The 12,443-nt window shown below is 37.8% G+C and overlaps 1 protein-coding gene across 1 annotated transcript in view; it reads right to left on the reverse strand.

The window, feature by feature from the left end:
• KPNA1 (karyopherin subunit alpha 1) overlaps positions 1–9,143 on the reverse strand; it is a 53,527-nt gene extending 44,384 nt beyond the window's left edge. The window contains exon 1 of the mRNA XM_015812129.1: positions 9,064–9,143. The gene's annotated coding sequence lies outside the window, so the exon portion shown is untranslated. The remainder of the gene's footprint in view (positions 1–9,063) is intronic.
• Between the last annotated feature and the right edge of the window lie 3,300 nt (positions 9,144–12,443).

Below are 12,443 nucleotides of genomic sequence, written 5' to 3' on the forward strand. Positions count from 1 at the left end.
GGGTGGGGGGGGTTTCCAATTGTGATGTACTTGTGATGTGTTCTTTTTTTTATGCTGAAAACAATAAAAAATCTTTTGGAAAAAAAAAAATATATAAGCTAAAAATGCTATACATAGAGATTATTATTTGTACAAATATAAAAAATGTGTTTATATTTAACTATTTATATAATGAAAATATAAAGAATTACATTTTGTTTAAAGTTGAAGGAGAATATAAACGGGAGAAGATCAAAGAAATATATTATTAATTAATATACTAATTATGGAATTATCAAACTTAATCATTACTGATTGTTAATTGATTCTTTTTTTTCTTTTATTAAAACATAAACCAAGACAACATGCTGTACACTAGGCACTGGAGATTGTTATCGTTAAAACCAATAAAATGTATGTGTGTGTGTGTGTGTATTTGACACAAAATAGATAAGTTACAGCATGAACTCCATCTTTTGTTTCTGGAAACAGAAAACTGCTGTCAATATCAGCAATTCTAAAAATCCTTTATTTTTCAAGATGTTTTTTGTAATGGAAAACACCCCACCCTGCTGTGGGGAAACAAAAAAAATGACTTCACAATAAGCCATTTTAATATTGTAGTAAGTTAATGATATAACCCTACTCTTGTAATATATCTGTACGCTGTATTTTTTTCTAATTTATATGCTGCCCATTTCTCTAGCAACACTATCATCTTCCCCCTTCAAAAAAAGAATAAAAGGTGGAAAAAGGCTTGATTCTTATTAGGCAAAACTTTTATTTAAATTGCTTTTCATATCTAGATCACTAAGGACAAAAAAAAGTTAGAGTGTCGGAATGCAGTACACAAATGTTTCCAGTCTCAATTAAAATGAGGCTTCAACTTAAGAACCACTCTTGCCAAAGTGAACCTACACAATATTATAATCACTATTCTTTTGGCCAATCATTAGAAACGTCTGTATTTGATTACTGATTTCCAGGAACAAGGCCCTTTTGGTTGTGGCACTACAACTTTGCAATTCTTTTAAGGAAAATGATTTAACTAAATATGAGATGCAGAAAGAGACATGACAAAGATGTCCCTTATCACCTTTATATTTTATATTAGTTCTGGAAATGTTATATATAGACAAGAAGTTTGAAAATAAAGATCCTTAAAAATTGAGACCTTTTCTCAATGACTTGGTTTTGATATGGCCAGAATCCCAGAATAGTATAGAACATTTAATGAAGAAGCTGAAGGACTTTGATAGACTGGCAGGTTTTAAGGTCAACAAAAAGATCGAGATTTTGGTTAAAAATATGAATATACAAGACTAAGTGATTTTGATGAGAAAGATTGGTTTAGAGTTGAGAGGAAGATTAAGTAGTTAGGGATTATGCTAATTAACATGATTTATATGTTGGTATGTTGTTTCTGAATCACAGAATCATAGAGATGGAAGGGACCTTGGACCTTCTAATCCAAGCCTCTTCTCAAGGCAGGAGTCCTTACACCATCCTGGTCATGTGACTGTCTAGTTTATTCTCAAAAACCTTCAGCAATGGAGCACCTACATCTCCAGGAGGCAAGTTGTTCCAATGATTGATTAATTAAGAGTTAATTAATTGTCAGGAAATTTCTCCTTAGTTCTTGATTGGATCTCTCTTTAAGAAGCTTACACTCATTACTTGTCCTACCCTCTGCTGTTTTGGTGAATAGGTCCACCCCTTCTTCTCTGTGACAGTTCCTCAGTTCTTCTCTTCCTTAGACTAGACCAGTGGTTCTCAACCTTTTTAATGACGCGACCCCAACTGGTCGTAAGTCAAGGACTAAACCGGTCATAAGTCGAGGACTAAACCGGTCGTAAGTCGAGGACTACCCAATTGGTCATAAGTCGAGGACTTTCACTGCCCGGGAGCGCCGCGCATGCGTGGTTCTGCCCCCTGCGCCACCAGCTGGCCCAGCCCAAGAGAGGTAAGGCACTCGCCGGAAAAGGGGAAAACAAATGGCGGACAAAAAATGGCGGACAGCCTTGCTTGGCGACCCCCGTGAAATGGTCGATCGACCCCAAATGGGGTCCCGACCCACAGGTTGAGAACCACTGGACTAGACATACCCAATTTCTGCAACTGCTCATCGTATGCTTTAGCCTCCAGTCCCCTAACATCATTTTTGTAGCTCTTCTCTTCTCCCCTTCTAGTTTGATTTCCCCCTCCAGAATAATTATGAAGTATGGAATAATATTAACAAAGATCTAGTGAGATAGAATAAATTACAATTGTCACTCTGAGAAGAATTTTGGACTTTTTGCTTGAGAAAGATAGAAATGAAGTTTTGATTTTAGGATTCAACTATTAGCTCTGATAAAAATATTATCTGTTTTTATTATTAGATATGTATAGTATATATTCTTTTATGTTTGTTTTCAGTTTAAATATAAGAGGTTATTTTATTATAAGAGGTTATTTTATTGTTTAATCTGTATTTTTTTATATTATGTCTGTGTTTTAACTTATAGTATAACTGAATCTATACTGAAAAAAGTTGGAAGTCAACCCTTTTTTTAAAAAAAATCCCACTTTTAACTTTTCCTTTTTGATACCCTTCATTTTTTCTTGTTATTTTGTATTTTACCCTTCTTTGAAATGTAATAAAGTTGATTAATAAAGACATCCAAAAAGCTTCCTTCCCATATATAGATGTATCTTTAATTTTCTTGACCTTGTAAAATGTATGCTATAATTGATTTACAAATTGAATTTATTTATTTTGCTGTGTTTTATTCTGAAAGCTACTGTAGACTTTTAGGCCAGAAAAATAAGAAATAAAAATAAACTATATAGCTCATTACATTTCTACTTATACTGCTTTTAAATTTTCAAAGTATTCAAGGGTATGCTCCAAAATGGTCTTTGGCACCAAAACTACCACGACCCCTAAGCAATAAGCTAATGTAAACACTGGAAGGATTTGAACAGTTGCTTTGAAGACTTCATCTGATCTCTATAGATAGAAGTATAAACAGCTACTTGCCTTCATCAGTAAAACAATTATCTATGAATATTACACAGGCAGGCAAAAATGGCAAAGCCTTTGAAGTAACCAGCCTTCGGCAGAATATAGTTTCCTTACACCAACACAATTTTGGAAAGTACCCCTTTACAAATATTAAATAGCTTGCTATACCAAGCCATTTCCAATGGCAGTTAATACCCATTGAGATTAACGTGGCAAGGTAAGCTACCTGGACGATCAACAGGTGAACCCAACTTTTATCCCATATACTTTTTCAACCACTCTAAAATACTGGGGAGCTCCTTATTAGCATATTCAACATCCAACTAAATATATTACTATATATGTTTAATCAGCTTCTGAGCTATCACATTCAATTCTCTAATGGAAGACAAAAATATGACTTATCTTCCTCAATTATTGATGAGGATTGAAAGATTAAATATAGGGACTAAATGGCACTAGGAATATTTGTCTATGCCAAATATGAACACAGGAAAAAATGATCCACCATAAATGGATATTTTGAAGTCCTGTTCTTTTCGAATGACTTCACTTCTGGTCAATAAAGCAGAAATAAAATGGGTAGTTAGTATCAGTAATCTGCTATATTAATCTTCCACTCAGCTTTACTTAGGCTGGAAGCCATATAAACAGAAGTGGGAAAGGAGGATTCTAGAGTGGGATCTAACAGACACATGATTTGGGCCAGAAATTAGTCTGATGTAAACCTATTATCAAATAGAGAAATTGAAATTAATTTTGAGAATATGCTTAATAGTATTTATGAAATGTTGCTTCATAACACAACATCACATTTGCTGGAGTAAAAGGGAATTATTAGAGAACAGTAAACAAATATATTTTAGCAAAACTGATGCTTGCCTAGATCTTCATCCAGAAGATTCTAGACCAGTGGTTCTCAACCTTTTTAATGCCGCGACCCCCAACCGGTCGTAAGTCGAGGACTAAACCGGTCATAAGTCGAGGACTAAACCGGTCATAAGTCGAGGACTACCCAACCGGTCGTAAGTCGAGGACTTTCCCTGCCCGGGAGGGCCGCACATGCGTGGTTCCACCCCCTGTGCCGGCCGAGGCGTAGCTGGCAAGCGGCAGAGACGGAGCAGGCCGACCACCAGCTGGCCCAGCCCAAGGGAGGTAAGGCACCCGCCGGAAAAGGGGAAAAAAATGGCGGACAGCCTTGCTTGGCGACCCCCGTGAAATGGTTGATCAACCCTAAATGGGGCCGCGACCCATAGGTTGAGAACCGCTGTTCCAGACCCAGATTTGATTTTGAAATTTCTTACTATTCTGTTAATACTATGGTCTGAAGAACTGGTTTTCCACTAATTTCTCATTACAAAGCACAAGAGCTATGATGGCGCAGTGGTTAGAATGCAGTATTGCAGGCTAATTCTGCTGATTGCCAGCTGTTCAATCCTCACGGGCTCAAGGTTGACTCAGCCTTCCATCCTTGCAAGGTCAGTAAAATGATCCAGATCAGGGGTCTTCAAACTTGGCCCTTTTATGACTTGTGGACTTCAACTCCCAGAATTCCTGAGTCATAAAAGGGCCAAGTTTGAAGACCCCTGATCCAGATAGTTGGGGGAAATATGCTGACTCTGTAAACTTCTTAGAGAGGGCTGTAAAGCACTATTAAGTGGTATATAGGTATAAGTGCTATTGCTATCTGATATTTTCTCTTTTTCATTCAGATTGATAGAAAAGTCTAAATTTATCTCCTTTCCCTCTAGCATTATATTAAACAATGTACTCCCAACACCTCTGCAAGCTTATAATGTGCAATCAGGAACCCAGTCTCTGCTACCAAAACCTAAATATTGTTGCATTAAATTCCAGCTTTCCTCTGAATTCATCTATAAATTTGCCAATCTCCTCCATAAACCTGCATTTTCGTGCCTGACTTGTCATCCAATTCCATAAACATTCATTAATTAGGCGCTTCAGTTCTCCCTTTTTATTATTCCTCTGCCACTTATTGCTTTTCCATAGAGAGAGGTGACTCCTATCCAAGTTAAAAAAAATGTATTTGTGTGTCTGCAAATTTCTCTTAAAGGCAAAACTGACTCAATAAAGCAAGGTGGGGTTTATTTGTGGCATAGATCACAGTCTCTTAAGAGAACAATTCCATGTGCTGTGGAGAATAATGACAATATGTTACTGGAATGGGCATGGTCAGTTCTGGGGGCATTTTGTATTTTAATAAACATACTGTAATCAAACTGCTGTAAACAAAATCAAAGACTACTGACATATATAAATCCAGACACTAAAATGGAAATGGACAATAAGCCTTTGTGAGGAACTAACAATAAGACATGAGGCAGACAGAAAGAAGGTAATTGGGATCAACTTAAATCTGGAGAGATAGTAACACACAGTACTCACCCTAACAGATTTCTTACAACTTTTCAGATTTATAACAATGTAGTATAAGAAAAAACAATTCAGGAAAGTAACACATATAACAAACTAACAGAAAAATGTGTTACATATATTACTGCAAATTAAAGGAAAAAACTCCTGGAAAATTGTGTTAGAAACAGAAAAATTCCAAAAGAGTGTGTCAACTTGCTTGAAAATTCTTATTCATTCTTTTGTCCAGAAGAGAAAAAAAATGCAAAAAAGCTATTTCCAACATTGATAAACCACACCTTTCAATAATCCTAGTATATAGCTATCTTTCTATTATTGTATTCATTCTTTTGACTACTTTCCCTCTGCAATTCCAAATTTATAAAACACAGCCAAGGATGCATATGCATCATTGATAAGCAAGATAATTTACTTATTTACTAAATTTGTATCCTACCTTTCTCCATGGGCCTGAGCTAGCTTGAGAATCTTTCCTTATTTTACTCTTTACAACAGCCCTCCTATGAAGTAATCTTGGTTGTAGGAAACTGTGAGTTTCCATGAGAGTGTACCCTTGAATTCTCTACGATGCTAAATCACTATGGCACACAGGCTTTCTATTAATAATCATATAAATAATATTGTGGAAAATAGTCCAAAATATGTCAATCACAGAATAAGCTGAAGCAATGTGAATTAATCTTCTAACTACAGAAGTGCATTGCCAAATAAGGTAATTATAATCAAACTCTGTTAACATTATTTGAAATGTCCTATAAATACAAATGAAGTTTTCTATTCTATTATCTTTATTTTGAAATAAACTATATTAATTAAATTAGCAATAATGTTCAGCCTATGCAGCATTCATTGAGCTGTCCATAAATCCTCAGACAGGTACAATTAGGAGAGATGTCGCTGGGGCTGAAGGCATCAATTTCACTCCAAACTCCCCAAAACGGATTTATTCTGCCTACTTATGGAGTTCAACCCTATGATATAAAGCCTGAAGCAATTCTCAAGCTGACAAAAGTTGCACGACCAGAACAGGGTATTTTGAATACTTATATAGTAATATCATAAGACAAAATGGATAATTAAGAACTTCAGAAATTTAACAAATCTTCTAAAAAGAGTTTAGAAGCATCCCAAAAAACATTTGCAATTTACTTACTAGGAAGTTCCACTTAGATACTCTTATATAAGCATGGACAGAACTGCAGTGTGTTTTGGAGTAATTCCAGTGGAGGGGGGAGACATAGAGGCTACCATTTCAGAATCAAAGTACTTAATAGAATGACCAAGAACAGTAAAGAAAACAGAAACAACATCTCCCGAGCTACCATTCCAGAAACATAAACCATGTCAATTGAGGGAAAATAAAAATATGGTACCTACATGCAGAAAAAGTCCTTAATTAAGATCACATCTATTTAGTCAATTACAATAGATTTCATTGTGGAATTAGGAAGATTGATATATAAAAAGAAAACGTTACAGCTAGAGAGATGGAATAAAACATCTAGTTAAACCCAAAACATATTGCATGAATTGAAAACAGCAATCTGAAGAATTCCTTCATGTCTTGTTGGCAATGCTCCTAAAATAAATAGCACAAGCATTCTGACAAATATTTCAGTTTTATATATACATAATGTTTGTACAATATTGAAATGGAAATTGATTCCAATATAAACATTTGAAATATTTTTCAGAACTACATAACTGATTACTGCATTTACTGTAGGAACATGAACATCAAGTAGCTTCTTATCTTTTCCATTCCTAGGGAATACTTTGGATAAGATATTCTATATTTTATCTATTCCTTAGCCCCAAGTAGCATTTTATAGACATATCTATGTTGCATGTAAGGTCAGAGATCAGTATATGCTATTATCATCATCATTATTATTAAAGAAAATGTAAGAATCATAGCTTCAAAATAAAATATTCCATATTTCTCTGAGCTTGAAGTATTGTAGCATGCATGTAATAAATAAGTTATCTTTACGTTTTTTTATCTACTAACTGGGTCAAAGTTGTTCTCATACACTTAATATAAGCAAGCACAGTAAATTATCAGTGGTTCCAACTTTATTTGGATCTGCAATCTTGTCTGGCTCAAGGGCCACATTTGGTTACTGAGGAACATGCAGGGACATGTGGCCAGAGAAAGATAAGCAGGTACAAAGATACAATCAATGTATGCTAGGTATATGTAAGTGTCAGCTTACACATATAAACATATCACAATTTAACATAATTTTAAAATCCATGTTTTAAAATAAATTGATTCCCCATTCTATACTTTTAAAATGAAGCAATAAAACATTCTAGAAGTGCTAAAAGTTGTTAGAATGACTGGAAAAATGTATGGTACCAAGGTACCACAACAAAGATTATAAGTGATCCTCTTGGGGAAAACATTCCTTAAATGAAGCAATACCAAAGAACAGAGGATTTCTGATCTGTCAGGATAAGAAGCTCAGAGAGTACCAAAAGAGACATACCTCTTGTAGTTTGGATGTAAACTGTTTAGAATTTTGTAAATACAAGTATCTTGAATTTCACTTGAATTTCAACAGTACAGGTTTAGTATAGGGATCAAACTATATCAATCATTCTCATAGTGATTTAACTGTCCTCCTTTGAATTGGAAAATGCCTAAACCACATATTTGATCTTTCATGGAAGTGAAATTCACTTTGTAACAGAATGGACGCAACTGGACAAAACACTATTCTATAATGATTTTAATCCATCTTTAATATCAATACACCTCTTCATATCTAACATTTCTCTATTCAGGACATCAATTCTTTTTAATTGATTGGCTAAGTGATCATACAGTTCTGACTCTGGAAGAATCCAAAATCAGCATCTAGAAAGAAGAAAACTAGGTATCAGAAAGAAAGACCGATGTCAAAGGAGGATATGGAATTTCAGAGACTGACCCCTGAACCTCACAAGAATGTATCTTAGAAATCCCTTAAGTTGTGTGCAAGTCAACAGGATTTACTACTTACAATACTGTTATCTCCCAGAAAAACATTTTGGTTAATTGTCTCATCTGGAACAACTATACTATGGGTCTAACGATAACAGCTAACAGAAAAATAAAGATCTGTACATTCTTAAATATTTGGGCAAGACTGTATGTACAAGGAGGGGGAGGGGCAATTTACAGGGATTGTGTTTTTCCCCCACTGGAAATAAGACTGGTGTGAAAATTCTGTACAGTATTAAAAAAGGCTTCATATAATGGGAAAAGGGTACCCAAGTCTTCCACAGGTGCCAAACTATCCCAGGTAGGAAATGTCAAGACGAACTTTTGTTTTAAATCCTGGAAGGCCACTGGCAGCCGAAAAGAGGCCGTATCCAGCTACTTCATGCCTTCCGAGTAACCCCTACCTTCTAGCGCCGCAAGTCACCACCCTCAACGCCCCGCGAGTAAGAAGCAGCAGCCCTGCCAAGCTCTCGAGGGGCCTCGCCCTCTCCTGTCCGCTCCCCCTTGGGGACGCCAGGTTCAGCCTGCGGGCGCCCCCAATCAAAAGGCCGCGCACCCTCCCAGCCCTCCTTTTGCCTCCTCTCTGGCCTGCTCACAGCCCTGAGCGAAAGGCAGCCCAACGGCCGCACTCTCTTAGGCGAGGCCGGCCCCTCGAATCAGGCACACATAGCTGACCTACCACCAGCCCCAGTACCTGCTGCTGCGGCCGGCTAAAGAGCCGGCCTACACGGTACCAAAATCCTTCTTGGGCCCAAGGCGCGCACAGGCGCCTCTCCCTCTACGCAAGGCGAAGCCGGGTGAGAAAAGCTACAGCGCGCAGGCGCCGTTGAGCCAGCCATTTGGCGCAGCTTCCGGTCCTCCTATACGTAAGTAAGTAAGTCAGTCTAGGGACAGAATCGGGCCGTAGAGTTATGTTTCTGATGCGATCTGGAGCGGAGCGTTTGTACGGCTAATCTGCTGCAGGGGGGCAAGAAAGATCCCACGTAAGACGCGCGAGATGCGTAACGGTCGTAGGAACGAGCCGTCTCTTTACCTGCTACTAGTGCAGAAAGTGTAACCGGGCGAGATGCATCGCTTTGCTCAGCGAGCCACTGAGGTTGCTGCTCCTTTCTTGGTTATGCGCATTTCGACAGGGCAACTAAAGCCAGCGGGGTTGCCCACAAAGAAGAATTCACAAGAAAAAAAGGCGGCAGATGGGCCATTAGCATTCTTAATAACGTTGAATTAAAAGTTGATTTGCACTGAGTGACTCAAATCATTTGTTTATTGAGCACATATAAGGGGTCGATTGTATATCTAGGAAAGGATAGTGCCTACTACATTTTTAGTTAATTTCCCAGTTCTGACTGTGGTTGATAGGTTGCCTCCATTGCTAGGATTTTTTTCTGAGTCCTCCACCTGATTTCCATCTTCTCTCAAATACTGTAACATACTGTTATAGGTAGAATTGGCTATCTTCCCTTGATCTTACTAGGTGAAGATGCTATGACTATATTGAGAGGCATCTGTATTTTTCTATATTGAATCATTTATTTGGTCTGTAGCCACATTAAAAGTCATTCCCCTCTTCAGGTTCCTTTTCTGCAGCCAAGAGAACTCTCCCCACCCATCATGTCACTTGCATTGAGTAGCATGCTTTCACACTAAAAAAAATTAAGCTTCCTACAGACTTAATTTATTGTACTTTAAATCCCTCTTTAATGCACACACAAAAAAGGGGGGAAGGGTCAGAACTCCCAATTTTATCCTAAATGGTAATATCCCGCATCATCACCATGCATCAGCAGCAACAGTGAGTGATGAACAAGATGGAATTCTGTGGGACATTAGAAGACAAGAACTGAGATGCCAAACAATCTTGCAGCACTATCTTCTGGACATGGTACAACAGGAAAGATTATAGCTACTATAGCCCACCTAGAGTGTTGACATCCTATGGTCTCATAGTACTAATATGGCTGTACTTCTCCCATTCAGCTCCTGGCTGAAAAACTATTTATTTGAAACATTTATATAACTGCCCATCTTATAACAAACTTTAGCAGCTTTCAATTTAAAATTAAAACACAAAAACCATATTAAAATGATAACCTAACACATTAAAGAAAAACCTGGTGCCAGGTCAAGCTTCTGATAATGCAGTTGCCTCATCTTATCCCAGCAGTTGTGGGAAAAGTTAGGTCTTCAGTGCTTTGCAAGGACCAGGAGAGTAGAGGTCTGTTAAACTTCAGGAGGAAGGGCAGGGGCTGCCCCAATTGTTGGCAAGCCACTAAGTCATCTAGTAAGTTGATGCCATGCTGAAAATCTGAATGGATAAGCTGTTCCATATGAGTTATCTCCAGCCTTCTTTCTGCAATGAACTCTAAAACTGTCTTGAAGTCTTAAGATTCTGTAGATCTAGTTAATATATTAATATTAAATAACATTAATTTATTATTAAATTTATTTGCCACTCATTTCATGGTTCTAAGTGACTGAGTGACTTACAGCATGATAAAATATACAAATATCCAATAAATATAAAATTACAAAAAAATTAAAACTGACTAAAAAACCATGGGGTAGGACAAGTGGGTGTGTTTTCTGTCTTAATGCACCAACCACTTCCAGCCCAACAGCTTTTCCTTCAGAACTCCATGCCAGCTGGCATAAGCAAGTTTTAAGGTTTTTCCTGAAAGCTAAAAAAAAAAGGGGGGGGATCTTACCTCCTGCAGCAAAATATTCCAAAGGCTCTTCTGGATCTCACCAGCTAAAATTCCTTGGCTGATGGGATCCACAGTGGGTCCCTTCTGCCAGCACAGTGGGGTGAGCCAATCCCATTGAGGAAAGACGGTTCTGCAAATATCCTGGACCCATGCTATAGACCCATTAAAATTCAATTTTAATTTGAATTCTGTTTGTGCTTGTTACCTTATTTTTGACTACATAAAGCTTTCCCAATAAACTCATTTTGATATCTAGAGACTTGGTCTCACTGATTTAAAAATCAAACGTTACAGTTAAACTGTAATTACATGCAAGGCAGCACAGAACTATCCTTGAATTCCAAGAGAGACATCAAGTTCCTTACGTTTGTTAATTCCTGAGCTTTGGCAGGAGGTCTTAAAACACTTTTTCCCCCTATTTTTTTTAATACGGATTAAAGGGAGAAGCACTAAGCTCCCCAGCAATACTAACTATAGTTTGTCATGAGCTTCAGTTTTAGGACGAACAAACCCTCATATGATTACTCTTGGAAAAGGGTGGACTGCTAGATTTAAATAATCTCTTCTCCCAGTCTGTAAGTCATTCCTGAATGTGAGTGGAGTAAAATGATAGGCTGTTAGGCTGCGAAAGTCAAAAATAGGAAATCTCATTTCAAAGCCATTTCTAAAATACTATTAATGGAAGAATAATTCTACAGCTCAAATTTGGGTATTAGAGTTTATATTGGAATCTAACATATACCGCATATTACTTACAAAAAAAAAATAGAATGGAAACAAGAATGGAAAAGTACCCCCATTTCCCTTTTTGTTTGTGATGTTGAAGTGCTGTTGCAGGTTTTTTTTTAATACTTTCTGTTGCCACTTTTACCCATGAAAACAGGCTGGTGAACATATGCAGGTAGTCCTTGACTTATGACCACAATTCAGTCCAAAATTTGTTTCTAAGTGAGACAGTTGTTAAGTGAGTTTTGGCCCATTTTATTTCCTTTCTTGCCACAGTTGTTAAGTAAATCACTGCAGTTGTTAAGTAAATCTCAAAGAGCTGCAAAAGGTGACATGATCCCAGGACACAGCAACCATCATAAATATGATCCAGTTGCCAAGCAGTAAAAACGATCCATGTAACTACAGGCCTATTAGTCTACTGAGTATTGTTAGCATGTTGTATGCTCAGGGCTTTTTTTCAGCCGGAACGCGGCGGAACCGCGTTCCGGCACCTTTTTCCGGGCCGGCCGCACCGGGCGCAACATCTGGGGGGGCGCGCTCGCACTCGCAGCTCTCTGCCCCTGCCTGGCTCACAACCGCGGCCATAGGGAGGCTCGGTCGGCGCGCCCCTGGCCCGTTTCCTAGGCGACCCTGCCCGAGC

Source organism: Protobothrops mucrosquamatus, unplaced genomic scaffold (genome assembly GCF_001527695.2).
Source record: "Protobothrops mucrosquamatus isolate PMUCROS unplaced genomic scaffold, P.Mucros_1.0 scaffold69, whole genome shotgun sequence".
Classification (NCBI taxonomy): domain Eukaryota; kingdom Metazoa; phylum Chordata; class Lepidosauria; order Squamata; family Viperidae; genus Protobothrops; species Protobothrops mucrosquamatus.